Here is a 14,659-nt window from a genome sequence, read left to right on the forward strand (position 1 = left end):
AACCCTGTATAATCCCTTTTTTCCTCGTACAATCCTTTCTCCTTGGTCTACGATGATCCCTTATGCTTTCTTCCACCTTATAAATTCCTTTTTTATCTCGCACTTTTAAATATTCCTTTTTTTCCTCGTACAATTTTTGCTCTTTGGACTATGATCCCTTATATAAAATCCCTTTTCATCTCACACACTGGAAGACACTTTTGAGACAATCAAGAAAGGTGGATTGGTCAGAGGCTCTCTCTTGATTATGTATATGACTGTGCGTATGTGTAACTGTGTGTGTATGTCCGCGGTGTACTGAACTCGGTATGCCGTGGGTGCGTTGAGCCCAAGGAATTGCGCGGATCAATTCCCCCTGCGGCCGCCAGACTCGTAATCTGAGGAACCAGGTTCGAGTCCACTAGAGCCATGAAGCATGGAATGTTTTTCCGATAGCTGCGCCCCTCCGTGCAAGATAGGCTCTTGTGCGGAGAAAACTGGGCTCCGTCTTTCGGAAAGAGACGTTAAGCCGTTGGTTCAAAGGGTTAAAGTGAAAGGAGAAGGATAGTATTGGTAGTAGATTGCGAACCCTGCGGGGATATACAATAAATTACAAATTTTACAGGAATTTTTATTATATATATTATAATATATAATATATATATATATATATATATATATATATACGACTTAGCCGTCGCACTTAGGATGCCCATTTAAGTCGCGATTCGGTGCCAGTTAAGACACCATAGTTGTTTTTTTGGTTTTGCCGGTCTGCCAGAGTCAGTCATTACAGCAGGCCCGGCCTCGAATGCGCAAAAAGGCCCGTTCGCGATCAACGAGAGAAACATACCGTTGCTCTCCTTCAGAAAGGATTTCTTTTGCATTTATCCGTGCCGAATTCCGCCCTTCTCCTTCGTTTTCCCGTCACTCGCCTTCTTTGAACTTTAAAGCGAAGATTTCGGAGCATCGGAGCGACGCAAGAAGTATCGTGGATGAAGATCGAGTTTTTTATTCTATACAAATTACAAATAGTTCTTAAGTTTAATGAAAATCTTTTTAATACCGCTGTGGGTAATAATATGTGTATATAAATCTGTACATGCCAGGGCAATTATTAGGTAATGATCTTGATTGTAATTGCGACTTTGCACTATTCTTTATTTGATAAGCTAATAATTCTAATTTTTTACTACTGTTATAATAACATCTACAATAGGGCAATTTTAGACATATTTTTCTCAATAACTCCTTCAATTTCTATTTTAAGCTAATGAAAACAAAAAAAAGATGACAATTATCAGAAAAGTTCACAATCAAATTATAAAAACAGGAACGAGCAATTCGCCAGTATATTTGAGGATCGCATTTTTGACATGCCTAACTTTTGACGGTGCGACATCGCGATGACCACCCATCACGCATTGAAATGTCACGTTTCATCAGACGATAACAGACGGTCTGATAATTAAACGAGTCGACACGTTTAGACAGCAGGAGCTGCGGTGGAGACATCGGTGCTGCGAAGCAACAGCAACGGCAGCACGCAACAGCAGCAGCAGCAGCGGGGCCGATGAGAGAAGGACGATCATAAAACAACTTCCGTGTTGGAGCCGCGAAGGATTTCTGCGAGCGAACTTGAATTAATGACGCGGCCATGTATTATTGTCCCTCCTGGTTCCTCAGCCGTGCCGTGCTGGGCATTACGGCAACGGTTACGCGGTGACAGTGCGAAAACGCACGTACGGTCAATGAATCGGACGGACGTGGATGACGCGCGCGAAAGAAGACGCGCGAGAGCGCGCTGAACGCCTCTCCATTAAATTATAGCGCGGTCCACACGCACGGCAACCGTCGAACCGTTAAATCGATGAATTCCGCGATGGAATTCGCGCCAAGACGACGTGAGGCACTCGAGTCGACGACGCGAGTCGGCCCGCGCTTTTTCCATCCCGGCTTTTCCCTCTTATCCACCGTGGCGAATCATCCTGAGGGAGAATTGGTCCTTTGAGGGTCCGCACGCCTCAGGTGACTCGGGTACAAGAACTAAGAATTTCTGGAATCCGGAACTTTATTATTTGCGCGTCGCGTCGTAAGCATTTTTTTTCTCTTCTCGTAAGCCGATTGTGTCTGGAGCATCTCTGCGAAACTGATTCATGGATGCACTTCCAGATATGTGAATAAAATTTAAGAGAAATTCTATATAAAGATTTCTAAATTGTGTAAAGAAGGATATATTTTCGTTTAACCTTTTGTGTCACAAATTTTTGTATTAAACTAATTTTTTTTTTAAACTTTGTACCCGGGGATTTTTTGGATCGCTAAATCTGAATCTAAGGCTTTAAGTTTTGAATTTCGAAAGGTTAGGAAAATTAATATGGCAGACCAAAAGCAAAAAAAATAGTCTTATCGTTTTAGGACTTGTTTTCTGGATTTATTTTTAGTCGCTGAACAATTCAACCGGTTGAGTATACATAAAGTTACCTTCAAATCACTTCAATATCTTTAATTAATAACATATAGGTATATGTAACGTCTTATATCTTAGATTTTTGGTATTCGAAAATGTTGACCTCAGATTCGGATGCAGCGACCAAAAAAACTAAAAAAAAAAAAAAACAAGTTTCAAAATTATGAGACTATTACTTTTGTTTTTGGTTCACCATGTTTATTCCGTTATCTTCGATTAAAATGTGAAAATTCTGACCTCAGATTAGGATTTATTGACCCAAAAAATTCCTAAGACATCATTATAAGAGATATTCAAACTATTTATTTGGATTTACAGTAAAAATACTGATTTTTCTATATTTTATAGATTATTAATTTATAATAAAAAAATAATAGTGAAAAATGTTGACAAAATTCTGAAAAATACTTTAGGGTATTCTAAGTAAGTGCTCAAATTTTGGTATTGATAATAGTTTAGTAAAAAATAAATTTTTTATATAAAAAACACAAATTTTGACTATTTATAGTTATTATGCAAATAAAAATTTACGGTTGCCTATTTTTTTTACAATTTTTCATGTACTAGGGATTCTACAAAAACAAAAAAATTGGTACTTAACAACAAGAAATTTGTTAAAATAATTAAAAACTGAGCGGAAAAAGGTGAGGCACGAGGTGTCTCACTGTGCCGCAAAAGGTTAAGTAAAAACTTATTTCGTGGAGAAAGGATGATTCATACAAATTATTGACACTTTTTGTGCTTATCCCAGGTTTTCTTCAGGCTTCTCCCATGTGAAAAGAACTCATTTCCTATTGTCTTGTTGTTTTTTTTTCTAGAACACAAAGGTAAAACTAAGAAAATATTAAAATTTAAATGTAGTTATAGAATTAAAACTCAATAAGAAGTGTTGATATTGCAAAACATTCAGGTAGAAACCCACAATAAGGGCACAGACGAAAAGGTCTGTATCCCGAACGATTCCTGTTTCTTGGTACATCTCGCTCAATGACGGTCGATGAACGCTCGCAATGGTTTACACCCTGCTGCGACGTCCGAATTTCCCATCCGTCAAGTTCTGAAGCGCGTTTCCGAGCGCAACGCCTTTACGAGCGCGATGCGCGCCAAGTGGAACGAAAAATTAAGCGCGCTCCTTTTTCCCCCATGCACCACAGTGTTATTACGCTGTTATGTGGATTTTGTCGTTCTTGCGCTGCTTTCACGAGTCGCGTCTGCGTTTGAGACGAATTAAGTCGTCTTTTATTATGTCGCGCTCGCGTGCGCGCTGCAAATTGTAGTGCCGAACTGAACGATGCGTAAAATTTACTCTATTTGTTCGATGCTCTTCCGAAAAAAGAGAGACAAGCTTCTCTCTCAAAAATATATTGTAGAAGTAGCCCAGTAAAATGACAAAATTTGGAGGAAATAATACTGACTGGGCTGAAACTTTGTAAACAGGCTTGTTTTAGGGTACTATTTAACATATTAAAAGTCCCCACGTGTAGACGCTACGTTGCGGGCAGGGGAGAGTCCAAAAGGTCCAAAAAATTAGTTTTTCGCAAATAACTCGGAAAATATCAACTTTACGGAAATTTATGTAGATATTAAAATTGTAGCTTACAAAATTCCGCACAATTTCGTTTTTTATTCAAGTCTGTACGACCAAATGGAGCAGAGATAAAATTTTTTTAAACATCGGTAGTTTTGCAACGCAACGAAAACGCGTACGCGCGTCGCGCATTTTTCGCTAATATCTCGAAAATGGACTCTTGAATCGAAAAATGTTTTAAATAAAAGTAGTAGAGAATCTAATTACGAACAATTTCGTTTTTTATTCATTTCTGTACGGTCCAAATTCACCGAGTTATTAATTAAAAGACAATTTTATTTTATGTTGATAGTGGATGTTTTGCATGTAAAAATCAGTATTAACTCTGAAAGTATAGGTCGTACACATATAGTATATATAATGAAAGTTAAAGAGAATAAAATTTTGAACATGTTGATGTATGCATGAATCCATTTTGGTAAAGATAGCTTGAAGTTAAGAGCAAAAAACATGAAAAAATGTCATTTTTTAGTGCATTTTGGAAAATAACTTTTTCTAATTGGTTGGAGGCAGTAATGTTATGTATTTTTCTTGAAGATATTTTAATTATCTTTAAAATGAGACGTCGTAGACCTTTTTTCATTGAAACGTTGATGAATTACAGGCGTTTAAATATTGAAAAAAAAAAATCAATTTTTGTTAAATTAACATTTTAGTCCAAAAATATATGGATAATAATTTTTCAAAAATTTATTTTACCTTGTTTTCATTACTTCATATATATATGAACGTGCTGGAGTAGTATAAGTCTTTCGCAAAGTATGTTTTATTTAAAAAAAAAGTTCATGAATATTGCTGTATTTTTGATAAATTGTGGAAAAATTGCATTATCATTCCTTTTTTTGTAAATATCTCCGTTTCTATTAACTTTACGAAAAAACTTCAAGAGACCGAAATTAAAGCTGACAAAATTTCCTATAAAATGGAGTTTATGACATGTAATTTTGAATGCATTGTGATGGGAAACTGGCGTTTCAAAAGACAGGTAAGTTTACGTATGTAGCAGATCATCACTATGAGTCGCCTGAAATGATGAAAAAACGTGTCCTTAACATTTTTCTGTACCTATTGAAGTGTCAGAAGTTATTCTTGGGGTCTTTCTAAATTGTTTGGTACTAAGCCGATATTTTTAGGACCGATAGTACTGTACATAGGTATTAAAGATTGAGAAGAGACCGAAGTCGGTATGCGGCGCGCGGCGTGGCAAACACTTTACGACTCGTTTTATTTAAAAAATCATAACTCACGAACAAATTGACAAAGCTTAATGATCAAACACGCAAATTAAAGCTAAAAGTAGTGCGAATGAGAAAAAAATATGAGATAATTATTAATTAAATAAGAATACTTAATTTTGTCGCCGCAAATTTAGTAATTTTTAAATGGTACAGAAGGACTTTAAGGACTTAAAGAATGCTAGAAAAAGAATTTCTGAATAAGAAAAACGAATTTGAAGTGTGACAGATAATTTTTATGTAAAAAAATTAATTTATTATTATTATTATTATTATTATTAATATTAATATTATTATTATTATTTATTATTTATTATTTATTTTTAATTTTTTTATTAATTTACTAATTTTTTAATTTTTTTTTTCTTAAATTAATAGCATGTAAATGCAAATCAAATTGCACCGGGTCATGTGGCTGCAAAAAGGCAGGGTTAAGATGTTTTAATCTCTGTGCTAATTGCAAACAGAACGGCTGCCTAAATATGTTCGTATCTGACGAAATGAGCGATTCCGAATCGGATGAAGACTATTCAAATAGTGCGCAAATGAAGAAGAAGAAGAAGAAGAAGACTAACAACTAATTTCCATCGTATCTCTTCTATGTCGGTTATAAATTATTTAAATATTCATATTTCCTCAATTTTTTACTGTACAGAAATGAATAAAACACGAAATTGTTCGTAATTAGATTCTCTACAACTTTTATTTAAAACATTTTTCGATTCGAAAGTCCATTTTCGAGATATTAGCAAAAAATGCGCGAAGCACGTACACGTTTTCGTTGGGTCGCAAAACTACTGGAGTTTAAAAAAATTCTATCTCTGCTTTATTTGGTCGTACAGACTTGAATAAAAAACGAAATTGTGCGGAATTTTGTAAGCTACAATTTTGATATCTACATAAATATCCGTAAAGTTGATATTTTCCGAGTTATTTGCGAAAAACTAATTTTTTGGACCTTTTGGACTCTCCCCTGCCTGCAACGTAGCGTCTACACGTGGGGACTTTTAATATGTTAAATAGTATCCTAAAACAAGCTTGTTTACAAAGTTTCAGCCCAGTCAGTATTATTTCCTCCAAATCGACAAATTTCGAGTCATTTTACTGGGCTAAAGCAATTATGAGGCTAATTGATAAGTCTATGTAAATTTCAGAAAATAACCTAACGGTTTTACCATCTTTTTATTTATATTATAAATAATTAGTACAAATTCTAACACTATTATAGGCGTGATTGGTTTGACGTTTAATTTTAAGGAGTATTGTTTACACAGAAGTAGAAGAAAATCAATATTATTGTATTAGATGTTTGAAACAAATAAATCGCGGCATTTTTAAAGAATATTAATTTATGAAAATATTTATAATTTTATATTATTTTAATAGTTGTCTTAGAACTCTAACATCTCTCATAAAGTTCTCTCTATGATTTCGATCATAAAGGAATTAGATAAGATGCCGATTTATAAGTATTCAGTCGATTGCGTTCTTACGCTATAGTAATAAAGCTAATGCGCTCTTAAACAAAACCATCATTATTGTAATTACTATTATTATTGCAATTATAACGATTGCCTGATGGCGAAGCGACAATCATGACGACTCGAAATTTTCGATCCAATAATACTCGATGAGCTTTGTACAAATGCGCGAAGATTATACCTGTGGCGTGTAATTTATTTCGCGTCTCGGTAGCGGCTCGACAATTTCCATGGCATTATTTATTTACTCTGACTTGCATCGTGCATTTATCTTAAATAATTATTTATCCTGTGTTTCCATTCATATATATGGTCTCACTCATTTAAACAGGATATTCATAAATTGGACATTTATTTTAAACTTTTTATTTGGGACACCAGCGCGTGTCCGCAAAATTGATAAGATCGAGTTGATAAAGCGAGTTGATAACGTCGCATTTTATATACAGTGATTCATGTGAAATATGAATAAACGGCGTCGCATGTGGCTGTAATTTCGGTGCCCTGTTATCGGCGCCGTCTCGTGCCAGTTACGTCGGAACAGGAATCGGACCTGACGTGTGCCTGCCTCCCAGGACCATAGGACCTTTTGCCCAATACTGTATCCACGAGGAAGTCGCATCGTAAGTACCGGTAATTTGCTGATACTCGTCCTCGCATACACGCCGTCAACCCACGAATGTCCGCGTTATAAACATCGCGCGCTGGTGTCCCAAATAATTTCCTTTCTACATCGCCGGTACAAAATGTGTCAATTGATCACTTTCTAACCATTTTAGGATGCATAAATATTAGAAGCAAAAATGTCTATGTTGCATGTAATTTAATTATTATTAATAATTTATTAGGTAACTACATATACATTGATTGAAAATTTTGAGTCGCTACTATCCAAACAGCACGCATGCCAAAAAGCGGAACATAAGACGTCTTAAGGCAAATAAATTATACCAATAAAAACTTTATATACTGATGTCTACTACTATAAATAGTTATTTGTGTAACAAGTGCGGAAAGATGGAAATTCATGGGTGCGGAGTGGACGCACGAGCCGAAGGCGAGTGCGATCACCGCACCCGTGAATTTTCAACTTCACGCACGTGTTACACACCCTATTTTATATTACAAGTGCGTGGAAAGTGTTCTATCACGCGCGAGTCGCGCGCGGAATGGGCCACTTTCCACGCACGTGTGACATAAAAAAATATTTATTCTTTGTATTTAATTTAAAAAACTTTTAGAAACCCTTGCGTTTTTGCCATATATATGATATTCATGGGTGAAATATACGCCTTATAAAAAATTACAAATAAAATTTATAAATAAAGCAATAAAATGTCATAATAAGTTATAAAATGTGTGTAAAAAGTTTATTAAGGTGTAAGAATGATAAACAAATTATAAAACTGAAAGATTTTAAAAAGAAAATAGAACGATAGATGCATTATAATTTATTTTTATACGATCCAAAAAAAGAAGGAAAAAGAACACAGGAGATTTTGATTTTTACGGAGTGTCTGTACTATGGCATAAATCCCGCACGCTAAAATTAACCCTAGAAAGGTAATGTGGGGTAATACGTTGCCCCATGCGAAATTCAAATTGCGCCCTTGCCTTAGGAAGGTTAGTTTTCATACCGAGACCCTAACCATAATTCAGTTTAGTCATCCGGCAGTCGACCTCCGTCATTCAGCGAGTGCGTTAGATCCGTGCAGCAGCTAAAAACCGAAAAAGAAAATCGTTTGGGGTAACGTATTACCCCCTTTGACCGTTTACGTTCCACATTTACCACAGTAAAGTATATATATTTCAGATTTTTTGTGAAAATTGGTAACGAAAAATTATACACTTTATAGCACTCCCCGGAAAATTCTACCCCTGTTTCATATATAATTGTTTATATAAGATTCGGTCAATTATTTCACTTTTGCTGTTCTTGCACAGCAACTGATTAAAACTTTGTAAAGTTTTTGTGGAGTTAATTTTACTATTTCCATATACTTTTATAACTTTTGACTACCTTTCAAATAAATAATAATCGACAGAATCTGTTTTACTTTCCATTTCTTGCAATTTTTCCCATCCGACAGTTTTTCATCATTTCCTCTACTTCAGATGTTCAAAGAAATATGTTTTTTTTAAGAAACGAAAAAATCGCTTACATGCTCTTGAAGGTTGTCTATTCGTCTTTTAAAATCCGTTGGAATTTTTAAAATCGGTGAATTTTATGAAAAACTACAGCATTTTTTATAAAAATAGTCATTTTAGCCCAATTTTTGGTTCTTTTTCTTGTTTTTCGAAATTATTTTACTGTTTTTCTTTACTACCGCAAATTGATGACTACTATCGTCTTCCCTATTAAAAAACAAACAAAATTATCTATTAAAAAGTTGTCTAACAACAAATAGAAACATTATACACGCGGTACAAGTTTGAGGTAATTTATTACCCCGCTTGGCCTTTCACGTATGAGAAAATTCATATTACCTCTCTAGGGTTAAATGCCGTATATTCTAAACAGGTAGGATATACAAGATATCAAGCTAAACAAAGAATACAAGAATTATGCACTTGTATTTTGCTATATTCCATCCTTTACTATCCCTCTACACTTATGTATCATGAAATAACTATTAAACCTTTTACATTACCTACAGTAATCATTTTACGTAATATATGATCGCGCTACTTACTACGGTGAGAAATCGATTCAACTCACGACGATTTCGTTAATATTAACAGTAAGGAACTGAAATTACAATACAAGACTAATATAGCATAAAGGTACATAACAGTGTAATTGCGAGCAAGTATCTTTATTCCTTTTATTTTTTCTGACTTCTGCGGCGTAAATCCTCGCGCGGCGTAAATACCGGAGTTACCCTAAATAAAATTCAAAATATGTCTTTAGTCTCTGAGCATCTCTGGTGACAGCGGGTTGATCATGTCCTGAAGACGACAGAGGGGGGGGGGGGGGCCTAAAGAAAGATTCACCGATGGTTTTATGCGCGTGACATACACACGGTTAAACGGAGATAAGCGTTACTCCTCGCGTTGCTCTCTTTCTTTCTCCCCCTCTCTCTCTCCTCTCTCTCCGCCTCTCTCTCCCTTCTCTCTTTTTTCTCTCTCCGCGGCCCTGACCGTTCTCACTGGCGGCATATCGAGGTCTCAAAGTTATGCGGCTGTACCTACTGCAGGCACGTAAGGCATACGTATCCCTGCGCGCTGGCGGAAAAGATAGGGAGAGTGAGTGCGTTGTCTGATATCAATTTGTCTGGCATCGTAGCAGGTTCAGTCGGCCGGTCCCGAAGGTCGCTTTGTGCGAGCCGCTATCCAGAATTCTATCGAACTAAACAACATCCATCGCGCGATCGATTTATTCCCTCAACGGCCGCGTAAGATACCAATTATCCTCGCGGCAGTATCGAGAGATCCGCAAATGGAAATCGAAAGTCAAACAATTAACGCCCTTTTCCCCTCTATTCACGACCAATGACGCTCGACATTACGTAAGGATTATATTAGTTTCTTATCGCGCGATAAAGAGTTCTTTGCTGACGACGACGGAGGTCGTACTATTCGATCATCGCTGTTGACTAAATTTTGGAAAACGGCCGCTGGCCCCAACATGGATATTTGCGAAATGCCTAGTTCTCCCGTCGGTAATCGTGGTAAACGTTAGCCGCATTTACGGGCATTTATATCCTAGACTTCCTAGAAAAAGACGATGGCCTCGAGGAACAGTTTAAAGGCTGGTTCTACCTCTTTCGCGGTGCCTGAAATCAAGACGGAATATGCGTCTCCCTATGCATCCTGCCGAGATGTCTGGTCAGGCTGGTCGCGTCTCGTCGATCGGCTCCACGTCTCGCGACTAGATAGAAATTATGGTAGGCTCAGGATCGGGCCGATTTTGATAATTTCCGAGACTCGATATTATACTTACGAGTGTTGCCCACGATGATCCAGTCGAAACGCAGAGCGGTATCTGCATAATTTTCTTTCGTGCCGCTGGACGACGAGGACTGACGAGATATTTTGTATCTCGTGACAAGATATGACGCAGTATACGCAACATATTTAAATGATTTCAAACTATATGGTCACAGTATAAATAAAAATATGTTTATCATTTTAGGTTAACATTTTAGGAAGACAAAAAATCTTGACAGATTTTTCTATAGTAATTTAAAATTTTATATTTAGTTAATTGAAATGATTGCGCAAATGTCTTGCTAAATAATAATGAGATAGATAAGGATATTTGTTGAAGTTGGAAAAAAAATTATATAAATTTTCCAAAGAATCTTTTCTTTATTAACATTGCACATTCTTAAGTACATTTGGTCTTGGTCGAGGAACATTATTGGTGGGAATTTATTTCATTAATCTTATAAGGACCGTTTAGAACTAAGTCTTAACTCGTATCTAAGTAAAAAAAAAACAATCTATTTACAAAGGTACTTGACGGCAGTGCTAACAACGCAAAATACAGTCTTCGAAAAAGTTTCCCTTTCGTGCGCGAGAGTGCCGTGAAGAGGAAAATTATTTTTTTTCGTGCCTATAATAGGGAAGGCATAAAAGAGATCATTGTACAACAGGTAGATCGCGATCGCAGTTTATTTTTTTACATATTTATCGCTCGATTATCATTTCAAGTGTGATTAATCACTTGTGGCTCAAACTTCACATTAAACGCAAAAGAAATCACGTTATGCGCTCTATTCGCATAATTCTCAAACTATTCTCTCAATTGTCTATAATCGAAATATAATTATCGTCAGTGACCCGTTTCTCACCGAGAAGCGATCACATGCTGTTTAAACCGCCGAAATGTTTAAAAAGTTTATAGAATGGCACCAAATAGATTAGTCTAATGAAAGTCGGTTTATTCTGTTGCAACTTGAATTCTCCGCTTCTCCAAGCTCGATTATGGGACTTTGTCCTTGGCCTTGGAGTCACATCAAGCCGCGACGGAAGACAAATCGTGCTGATAGAGGGACGAAACGCGCGGCTGATGCGCGACTGGCTGTAGATGAAGACATTGCGCGTCGACTAATTAGCGTTCGCGTATATTGTTGTATCGCGTACACTGGTATGGAGGCCGAGGCCCACACATGTGGGTCTGGTTCGCCATTAGCGTATCCAACCCTCGCGCTTTGATATTACTTAAAGTATTTCCTTCTTCGGCGTTGACGTCTTTCTTTTCCCCCTTTCTCTATCTATCTTTCTTTCTTCGTCTCTATCCATCCGGACCGTTCTTCGTTTCACCCGGTTGGACCCTACTGCTGTGAATGGGTCGGTGAATAATTAGCCCACCCATTCCCCTTTCGCTTTTTCCTCGACGTCGCTCAATCGACGCGCGAATCGAATAAATCTCTATCGTCTTAATTGAGGAAGCCGGCGCGGCGCGGAAAATACATTCACACGGTGGACAAAGGCCCCGTTGTTTATAACGAAATTAATTGGTGTTCGTTCGTTGTTTTGCCGCTAATTACACGTGATTTATCCGCGACGGTAGCGGCGCCAATTGAATGATAATGTCCCGAAAGAGGTACGTACGGCGCTGCCTCCCCCCCTCCCCCCTAAGTAGTTCTCTTTCGACGCGCGAGAACGCGAAATCGTGGGCAATTTAATCCCGCGATTTGATTACCGAGCAGGTGGATGAGCGCGACTTATCGTCTTCTTTTATAATACTGCCATTACAACGCGTACGGACCCGTAATGGAACGCGGAATATGGCAACTATAAAGTATTACATTACAGCGATGCTGCCGCTGAATTTTTCTTTCGTTGCGATAGTAATACGTGTCATTTTAAAAATAATGACACGGACAAGTTTTCTCGGCGGCGAAAAATGTGTACTTGTACATGAGATACCATATATTTTTGATAAAATTTAGAAGAATATATATCGCGCGTGATAATTAAGCATATTCTTTGACATACTATATATCCTTCGTAATTCTTCTCACTCCTCTACTTTCGACCCTTATTTATGAGTGGTGAGAATAGAATATTGCAATGATCGTAACGCCGCTTATCATCGCGAATAATCATCGCGCTTTATTTCGAGGCGCGCGTAACTAATCTGCGACTCTAAACGGCGCTACCATAATGACCGCGGTTATAGAAGAGAGAATGAGCTTCCATCTCGCCCCGTCTCCTTCTCTCCGTTCCGATCGATATAAATTACCGCTGCTCCGTGCAAAGATCAGATCCTCATAGTTCTCATCTTCAACAGATGGAGAGGATTAGCGATATTAGCGAGGAAAATCGGCTTCGTAGTGGCGCTATCATCAGCTCCCGACTTACTTCTCTCTGTGTTTTCGTTCTTTCTCGTGGATCTCCTTGCAGAACGGAGAGCTTTCTCACATCGCGGGATATAGAAGAAAGACTGTTTCTTCGCTTTTCTCTCTTCATTCTCCTTGCCCTGCTTCTCTCATCCTTCTTTATCTCCCGTCTCTCTTTTACACCTCTCTCCGTTGCTCTCGCGTCTTCTCACGTCTGGCCGGTATCATCTATCATTCTGTCAGCTAGGAGATTTCAATTTGCTCTCTTTTTGCGCCATTACCGGGCCCCGCGGCCCGCGCAAAATTGTATTTAATTGTGATTGACTGCTAAGTGGAGGTGGCCGCCGCCATTTGTCCCGCGATTTTTGCATATCCCTAATTGCGCGAGAGATGTGTCGCGAGTTGAATCGCGGTCGAATGAGATTATTCCAGTCACGCGTCGTCTCGCATACGAGACGGAAAAAAAAACGCGACGCGACAGTCGATCGAAGCGAGAGTTGATTGTGATCCGGAGATATCTAGTCTTTCGGATTAAAAGATATTAACGCTCGGCTAGTAATTAGCCGCGCAACGAGAAATATATATAGAATTAGTTTTTATCACAGTACTATTTTAGATCGTAATGATGTTGCTGATGACTGTAGTTGATCTAACGACAGATATAAACAGCATTGATATCGATAAGTTGATTTCATATTTTCTCGATTCGTTTATTTCTCACTTGTCTAATTAACACATACGCATTGTTGCGCTGAACGTGTAATCTCTGCATTTAAGACGACTAAAAGTTGAGCCACAATCCCTTTCGAGATAATTTATATAATTACATACAATTATTTTAATAATTACCATTGAGCAGTAGTTACAGGTGAATACTCAGGTAATGCAAGACAAACGTAATGCTAAGCGTTTTTTTTTTCTGAAACCCGTGAAAAATCATGTGAAGTTCGCCCGCAAAGAGCAGAAAATACGCGAAAAAGACGCGCTGATTATGCAATTCAATTTTTCATCTTTCGTCTTCAGTACTCTTCGCTTTATAAGAGCCATTTTTTACAGATTTTAAATTCGCTTCTTTTCCAAAGTTTTTCTTTAAAAATATGAATTAATGTTTAGAAACTCCCTCCACTTTCTCAAAGCTATCTTTCATACGCCCTTTTAGGGCGAACTCCTCAATTGATACCTATCGTCGACTCGAAGCATCAATGAACGATCACGCACGTGCACACGTACGCGTGAACGGAGGGATCCCTGCCCCCGCACTATGCAGATATGCGTGTACGTACCTATGTACAGAATCACCTATACAGCCTCGCAATAAGTTAGACGCGCCTTGAATCAGATATTTACACGGTGCCTCGTGAGGACGACAATATACGACGGTGCCTATTTACAATTAAACTCGAGGCGAGTACGCCCCCGCCGTTCTAGCTTGGCACGGCGATAGCGATGAAAGAGACTCTCATGATATTACAGTCAACGATCACATTTTATGCGCCCTGACCTACCCACTTGCCTTGTAGTGATATCTCGTAGGTACCGGGTCGGCGACATTTCTCGTCGCTGCGATTACGCGAGAACCATTCAAGACAACGACATTTTATCCTATTATTTATTGA

Source organism: Temnothorax longispinosus, chromosome 10, assembly GCF_030848805.1.
Source record: "Temnothorax longispinosus isolate EJ_2023e chromosome 10, Tlon_JGU_v1, whole genome shotgun sequence".
NCBI lineage: Eukaryota > Metazoa > Arthropoda > Insecta > Hymenoptera > Formicidae > Temnothorax > Temnothorax longispinosus.